This window comes from Rattus norvegicus, chromosome 1 (genome assembly GCF_036323735.1).
Source record: "Rattus norvegicus strain BN/NHsdMcwi chromosome 1, GRCr8, whole genome shotgun sequence".
Taxonomy (NCBI): domain Eukaryota; kingdom Metazoa; phylum Chordata; class Mammalia; order Rodentia; family Muridae; genus Rattus; species Rattus norvegicus.
The window spans coordinates 135,884,884-135,893,673 of record NC_086019.1 but is presented as its reverse complement, the minus strand read 5'-3'; the positions used below and the strand labels follow the sequence as shown (position 1 = coordinate 135,893,673).

Sequence of the window (8,790 nt, the reverse complement as noted above, 5' to 3'; positions counted from 1 at the left end):
CCAGGTTCAGTGAGAGATCATGCATTGACGGCATAAGGTAGAGACAGATGAAACAGGATACCCAATGTCTTCCTTTGACCTCTGAATGTGAGCTAACACACCACCACACACACAAACTCGAACACCAAAGAAAAGTAAACAGTTACAGGAAACATTTTGCCAGCGAAGAGAAATGACAGTTGTCACATTGAAAGAAGAGGAAACCACAGCAAATCTATAGAACCATGAACAAAATCCAGACTTGATAGGATTGGGTTATCTCATTCTGAAAGGTCCCTGAGCAATGGTACCTGAATGTCCTATTGTAGATATATTTGGTAGTGAAGGAGGAATTTTGATTAGAGTAGTAACCTCTTTCCTTCTTACTCATCTCCTGTGTGCTTTGGCATATGCTCATTAATCCCTCTGAGTAGCACTTTCTTTATAAAGGAGTGAAGGATGTTAAAGGAGTAGGTAGATGCTTCTATGCTAACCAATTACCATTTCCACTCAGAGAAGTTTTAGGGTGTTAAGTAAGATAGAAACTGTGAAGTAAAATATGTTTTCAACAACAAAGTAATTTGAAGATGTTCTTTACCACTAGAGTGGATGATGCATTTGCATATATGCAAATAGAAACCACAGGTGAGAATCTTCCCAACAGAGAAACACTGTGCACACATGGGTTTGTTTTTTTCTTTTTCTCTTTTTTATTTGGTATTTTAGTTATTTACATTTCAAATGTTATACCCTTTCCTGGTTTTCCCTCTGGAAACCTCATCTCATCCTCCTTCCCCTGCTTCTATGAGAGCACTTACCCACCCACCCACTCCCACCTCCCTGCCCTGGCATTTCCCTACACTGGAGCATCGAACCTTCCCAGGACTAAGGGCCTCTTCTCCCATTAATGTCCAACAAGGCCATTTTCTGATACATATGCAGCTGGAGACATGGGTTTCTCCATGTGTACTCTTTGATTGGTGGTTTAGTCGCTGAGAACTTTTGTGTGTGGGTGGTCTGTTTGATATTCTTGTTCCTATGGGTTACAAACCCCTTCAGCTCCTTCAGTCCTTTCTTTAACTCCTCCATTGGGGACCCCATGCTCAGTGCAATGGTTGTCTGCGAGCATTTGCCTCTGTATATGTCAGACTCTGGCAAAGCCTCTCAGGAGACACCTACATCAGGCTCCTGTCAGCAAGTACTCTTGGCATCCATAATAATATCTAGGTTTGGTGTCTGTATATGGGATGGATCTCCAGGTGGGGCAGCCTTTGGATGGCCTCTCCTTCAGTCCCTGCTCCACACTTTGTCTTTGTATTTACTCCCCTGAGTATTTGTCCCCCCCCCTTCTAAAAAGAACTGAAGCTGCTATGTTTGTGTTCATAGCAGTCTTATTTATAATAGCCAGAAGCTGGAAAGAACCCAGATGTCCTTCAACGGGGGAATGGATGCAGAAAATGTGGTACATTTACATAATGGAGTACCACTCAGCTATTAAAAACAACAACTTCATAAAATTCTTAGGCAAATGGATGGAACTAGAAAATATCATCCTGAATGAGGTAACCCAGTCACAAAAGAACACACAAGGTATACACTTACTGGTAAGTGGATATTAGCCCCAAATCATGGAATACCCAAGAAACAATTCACAGACCACATGAAGCTCAAGAAGAAGGGTTTGTTATTTTCATTTTTCTCTTCTCTGAATGAGATGAGAGAGAATGGATTTTTATTGAAATAAATCACCAGGTTCCAAAAGCAGCCAGGGGAAGGTATAAGAAAAATTAATTAAGTAAAATAGTTGCTATGTCAGATTCCTTAATTATCAACTTGCTGCATCGGCAAGTTCTCTATGACACCACTGTAAGTCAGAGATTATAGTCCTATGTTTTTGTCTTTTCTTGTCAAACGAGAGAACTCAGCCCTGTTATATATGTGATAGATTATATGCACATGTAGATTACACACACACACACACACACACACACACACACACACACACACACATAGGTATAGGTAAATTGAAACTGCTCAAAGGCACTTTCAGATTGCAAGAGTGTTGGGCTAGGACACCTAGATCAGAAGTTTCTAAGTGGCCCCCGAGAGAAGATCATTGTGCTTTGCTGGCCCAGTATTTGTTCTGTTCCCTATTGTGTTTGCAGAGGTGCCCAGTGGCAGCAGACTTTGTAAAGAACAGCTGCTGGATGAAGCAATTATTCCTGGAACTTCCAAGTCGTAACCTCAGATCCACAGGACCTGAAAATCTGCCATGGATACACCGGGCCAGCAGTGATGAAGGTCTCCATATTCCTATGTGAGTGGAAATTTCCAAGCACAAGCTTTCATCATAAAAACGAAGACTAGGAATAGTCCGTATATTGCTATAAATGTTCACAGCTATTCATCACTCTATCACGTAGCTTGATTTCTTCAAAGAGACATATTCTTTTCACAAAAGACTCACTTAGTACATTTCTAAGTGCATCAGTCGCATGGTTCCTCCCCTGGTCTCTACTTACTTCCATACTTACTCAATTTGCCTCTTCTCAACGCAGCATACATTCCTGCCATCCCCGACTTCTGTAATATGGCAAACCCTTCTTTCCATAGTCTATTAGAATACACCTTCCTATAGGAACTTCTCTACCCTCCATAATTGATATAGGTGTGGAGAAGAGGATCCATTTATTGATCTGAAAGTGCATTCCAGAAAACACACCAATTTAATTCTCAAATAATAACTAATAGACATCCCTGGGAGGTTGGAAAAAGTTTTCTTCAGAACTGAAAGTATTCTAATAATGAAGGTTCTAACTTTTTAACGTACAGTCGTATTCTTTTTCTGGGTGGCAGACTTCCATATATTATAGATTCAAAGCACATTTGCCGATTCTTTCTGTCCTGGCTGAATTGCCAAGGAAATGATCTATTTCGAATGCCTGGACAGCTAGATAACTAGAAAGAATTCATTCTTGAGCTCCATGGAGTGTATTGCAAGGGCGAATTTACCTTCTATTTGGGCATATAGAAATTTCCTGCTATGCTATTCCTATTGCTAGCTCCAAGCTGTTCCTTCTTCGAAAATCCAGTGAGATGATAACATATCTCGCAGGCTACATTCTCAAACCGGGCTGAGCAAATATTAGAGAGCTTTTAAAGTTTTATAGTGGGTTTGGGGGTTGGCTCGATAGTGATGCATGCGGGAGAGGTCATTCTGCATCTGAAAATAGAGTGGGATTGAAGGTGAGGAGGAGAAGAAGAGGTAGGTTTATTACCTTTCTAACTCTGGTGAATTGCTTCTTGTTAGGGATGGCTGTGCTGGGAGAAGGCTATCTGCAGGAGTCAAGTGCACAGTTGGAGCACTATGGGCAAATGTTTCTATGCCTGGCACTTGTCAGCTCTTCCCAGCCTTCTTGGTCTTAATCTATAGAGCTCCAGCCATTGATTTCTTTCTCTATTCATTTCAGAGGCAAAACCCTCTGCCTTGGTCCACCTGGAAGTACAGCCTGTCTGTCAGCTCAACCCACCATGCTACATCTTCAAGCATCCCAGCTTTCCTAAGCCAAAGGTGATGGGGCCATATTTTGTTCTCTACAAAAGAGATATAACATATCAAGGGGATTAGAAGTCATTTCTAGAAAGCTTACTCTGAACCATGTATGTTGTAAGTGCAGAGGTTTTTAAAGGGCAGAAGTTGCCCTTTGGGACTCACGAGGCTTCAGTTCCTCCTCATGGCCAGGTTCATTGCTTTGAATTGCTTTGGCCTAGACAGAATCTTGTAAAAATACAGGTTGTCATTCATTCAGCAAGCACCAACTGCCAGGAGTTGCAGCTATTTTAATGGAAAAGAATGAGATGCTCTGACTGACACATGCCTGTTTTGTATCTTGTATCAAGGTAGCACTTGCTATTAGTGGTGTCATTAGAACATTCGTTTTGCAGATGAATGGAGTTCAATGATATGAAGGCCTACTACATCTGTTTGCTCTGAAAATTCTATTCTCTCTCTCTCTATATATATATACATATATATATAATTTTCTCTGCCTATATCATCTATCTCTATCATTTATATCTATATATGGATCTAATCTCTATTTATAATTGTCCATCTATCTGTTGAAAATTCTCTGCTTGAGATTTGTTAATCTGAGGTTGTAAGTATGCCAATTATTTACAGTATTCATTAATTTTGTGAAATCTTTTGCCAAAATTAATTTAGGAAAGAATGTTTTAAAATCCTAGGCTTCAAAACCATTCCTTACACTTCTGTCATCTATTTCAAAAATTGGCCTAAATTACCATTTTTTTCTATTGCTTGACCAACAATCTTCTTTAGTATGGGTTTTGTGGACTACAGGGGACATCACTGTAATCTTAATGTGCCTTATAAATGCACCTATTTAAGCTTCATCACCAACATGGCTTCCTTATGATGGAGGCTTTGACAGATGATTGGATCATGATTAGCACCGTCATAGACAGATGTGGAGAAGCTATTTTCCTTTGACTTTTTGCTCATCTGCTTTCTACCATGCAAGGCCACAGCACTATTATTCCCCGAAGGACCCAGTCACATGATCCCCTGATATTGTACTAAGCTCAGAATCTGCTGGAGCATTGGCCCTGCTACCCCTGCCCACAGAACTTGCAATAAACAAACTCCACTGTTTACAGATGACCCAGTCTCTATTTTTATTTTCTTGCAGCTATATGATTAGACTAAGACAGATATGGATTATTAAAAATTTCAGTTTTTAAACATCTTTCCTAAATATGAGCTAAATATGTTGAAAGGCTACTTCATCAGGCAGCTAGTGTTTTGCATTAGAAGGAAATCTTGGACACTTTTATATTTTAGCAAAGACCTAGGTGATGGCTGTGCACAATGGTAGGCACCACCAGCCTAAGGTTTTGCAGAAAAGACACAGCTCTTTATAATTGCATTTGTTTGACACATGTATTGCAGCAATCTGTGATTGGAGTGAGCAGCTCGGGACATACAGAGATGAAAATAGCCTACCTCTTGTCCTTTTGGCTTCAATACCTCATGACAGACATTTCTAAAAGTCAGCATTTGATACAAACATTATGTCAGATATACTATGGTGCTGGTAGGGAATCCCTGGTTATGGGTGTGCATCTAGTTAATGGCCTGTGTGTGAATGTTAAGTGTATCCACCTGTTTTACTGAGTGGCCATGGGGACCATTCTGCACATATGGGGGTTTTGGTGGGGAGGGTGAAAGGGAAAGACATTTATCTTAGCTTTCTGCTTCCTGTGATGACCTGAGGCTTTCATTTTAATAAGGAATTCCTCTCCTGGCAGAGAAAGAAAACAGATGGTCTATCTTTAAGTACATAATGTATGTTTCCTCCGCGTTATTTTTGGAGAGCATAAAGTATGATTAAGGGAAGTGAACTCGTGCTGTGAGAAACAGTCTCTGTAGTGCCCGGGATGGCTTCCATATGCACCGGGGTAATGGCTTTTCCTGATCCCTCTGCCATCCTCAACAAAATGAACAACTGTTACTCCAAAGGAGACCATATGGCTTTAAGCACTGAATGGCTAGTTTAGGTAACACACCGGGGCTTCCCAAGAGCACTACAATTCAAGATTATATGGCACTAATACAATTGGAGGTAATGTTGACCAGCTCACTGGCAGAATTGTACATCTACAAGCTACTAGGAACTAATGTTCACATTTTCTTTCCTTCTCTGAACACAGGACCATCATCTAATTTAGTATCTTAACAAATACCTTTCTATAGACCATATATAAGATTATCTTTATGATGTCATGTGACAATTAGGTTCGATCTCCCCTGACTTTTCAGTCATGAGTGACTCCAACAAGGTATATATTCACATGGGATTTCTAGTGAGCAAACTTGAACTAATAATTTTGTAGACAAACCATCTTGACTGTCATGTGTAATTGCAGCTTCACGAAGGAGGATGTACCTTGATGCACCTTGCTCCTTTCCCCTGGGGTTCCCCTGGCTGTACCCTCCTAGAGAGTCTCAAGATTAGAAGGAAAACTAAGGCATTTCTTGATCATATTTGTGCATTTTGATAGTTAGAGAACACGACACAGTTCATTCGGGAAAATATCCCAGACAAGTGGGAAAAAGCATTCGTGACAAAAGTCTCGATGCCTGCCTAGCTGCTGTTTTGAGGAGTCATCCATACGATTACAACAATATTTAATTCTTCATTGTTGAATAATAATTCACAGTATGACCTTTAACGATATATGTTTACATTGTTTCCTCATCGTGAGTTATTTGAGTTGTTTTCAGTTTGAGGTTAGGGGAAAAAAATAGACTACTGCTCCCGTTTCAGAGGCCGTCAGGCTGCTCTTGCTTGATACTAATCCTCTGGAATCCATTATGAACCCCTTGAATCTCCAGTCTTTAGCAGTGCTATGAAAATAATCATTTTTAATTCATGGTTTCTTGTCTCTGGCATGGCAATAAAGCCTTTAAACTCTTGTCTGTAGATTGGGCTCATTAAGCAGTGTTTGTTCTCTCAAAGGAAGTGTGTCTACATACCTGTGTGTTTTCCAGAATTACCAAGAACATATTGGTATCAGCATACAGAGGTGTGTTGGTATGAATGTGTCCTAGAAATGGAGGAAACCCACAAAGGAGGAACGGGATGGCACGTGTGCACGCTACTGCAGGAGGTGAGAGTTCATCTCAGCATGCAAGATCCTCCTGGAGCCCTGCTGCACTTGGAATCTCCTGCATGCCCCAACCTCTGGGTGAGGCATCCTGAATCAGGCACAGCTTGGGGAATGTATTTTAGGCTATCTTAGTTCCCTGTATTTTCTGATTGGGATCATGGAATAGATTCTGAAAACAAAAACAACAACCACTAAATCCTAACCTATTGAAAGGCAGACTATGAAACTTTTCTGCAGAGTTAGGAAGTCTGACAGTTAAGATTTAGTTCACAGTTCTCTGTTGGACGGAGAGTGTGGGTAGATTTCACACAGAGAAGGGGAGCCTAGGGAGGGGGACAGTCTCCCATAGAGCTAGCAGCACAGTGCCTTGGCCTCAGCCTTGCAGTCAAGGAGTCTTAGAGCAAATGTGTTAACATCTTGCAGGTACAGAGAAGTCTACATGGTGTGGTGAGGCCAGCCCTACCCCCAGGGAGTAAGAGCAAAGCACTCTGGGAGAATGGACATGCTGGCATCTGCCTTCATCATCTGAGGCATTTAGGTTTTTATTATGAAAAAATTCTTTTAAAATTAGAATATTATACTATTCCCTCCTTTTCTTCAGATTCTCCCATGTGCCCTACTTTGATTCCTGTAGAAATCACATACTATTTTAAATTGTTGCTAAATGCACACACACTCCAAATGAATAACTACAGCCTGCTGAGTCTGTTTAGTGTGGCTGCTGTGTACGATTTCAGGGCTGACCACTTGATATTGAATAGCAAATTGGCGAGCTCGTCCCTGGGGAAGACCAATTCTCCCTCTCTCCACATTTCACAGTATTTCTTTTCCGTTGTCTGAAGTGCTTTTTCTATGGGTAGAGGGTCCCATAACATCTCTTCCTTCTGTGTTCACATAGCCATGGTTATAGCCATTGTTCAGGTCTTGTTAGTTAGCCATATTGTTGAGGAACTGTGGGAATAACTTATCTGGAGAGAATCCATTCATCTGTCTCTTACAGTCTTTCTGACCCCTCTTCTGCAATCCTCCACAATCCTTAGCTGCAGGAATTGTAGGTGTATGAACTGGGGCTGGACACCCTGCGATTGGGTTCTTTTTGCATTTTGAGGGATTGAGATGTTTATGTAATAGTCTCTATAGGTTGCAATGAGATTTCTTTGATGAAGGATGAGAAACACACATGTGTATAATATAAATATTTTGACTGCGGTTAGGAATTATAGTAGTTTAGTAGAAAGCAGTAGCTGGTCCTCTTTCATGAACTCACTACCTCTGGGTAATTGACTAGGTTTTTCAGTACCAGGCATATTTTCCTCCTACTGAACCGACCTGAATCTCAATTAGAGAATTGTTGGTTACTGCAAAGACAAGAGCATCACTATTGTACCTTTGGGATATCTTTAGGGTTCACAGGCATTGCAACCAAGGAGGACTACTTATTTCTTCCCTTCTTTGATATTTTGTGAAGAACCTCACAGTACTCACGAAGCAGGTTTTCAAGTCTAATGCAGCTTGCGTCTTTCAGGTCTTGTGTCTGAAGTGAAGGCAGCCAAGGGCAAACAACAATGTATTGTTTTATGAGTTTCTTAGACTCCCCTGACCAGAATCTTGAAAGGGATTTCCCCTGCCTGTTGTTGTTGTTGTTAAACAGTCTATGGCTCTTGTGGGAGAGAATGTTTTCAGTCCAAGCGGAATAACTTCATTTAAACTACACATGTATATGCACTATACACAGACTTATACGAATTATATGTCATATTAAGAAATAAATAATATGATTCCTTATGGCTTTTTTAGATATCTTTAGTTTTATTTTAACTTTCTTCTTCTTTCTCCTTCTGTATTGACTTCCTTCCCCCTCACCAATTGAAGTTCCCATCTCCCTTTATCCACTTTCCTCTTTAGATCACTTGAATCAGGCTCCTCCCCTCTCTTTGCTTCCTAAAATAGTGGCCCTTTTACATTACCGGTTTGCAGATGAGTGAGAACATGCAAGGCTTGTTTTTATGGGTCTGGATTACCTCCCTTAATATAATATTTTCTGGTTCCATTCATTTGCTTGCAAATTTCTTGGTTGCATTTTCTTTATAGCTGGATAGCATTATGTAGTGTGTGTGT

The 8,790-nt window shown here is 40.6% G+C and overlaps 1 long non-coding RNA gene across 1 annotated transcript; it reads left to right on the top strand.

Annotated features, from left to right (window-relative positions):
- Window positions 1-521: 521 nt before the first annotated feature.
- LOC103691162 (uncharacterized) lies at window positions 522-6,735 on the top strand. Its single transcript, XR_001835866.3, has 3 exons — window positions 522-2,296; window positions 3,450-3,550; window positions 6,554-6,735. It is a non-coding gene; the product is annotated as an uncharacterized LOC103691162 (long non-coding RNA).
- Window positions 6,736-8,790: the final 2,055 nt, after the last annotated feature.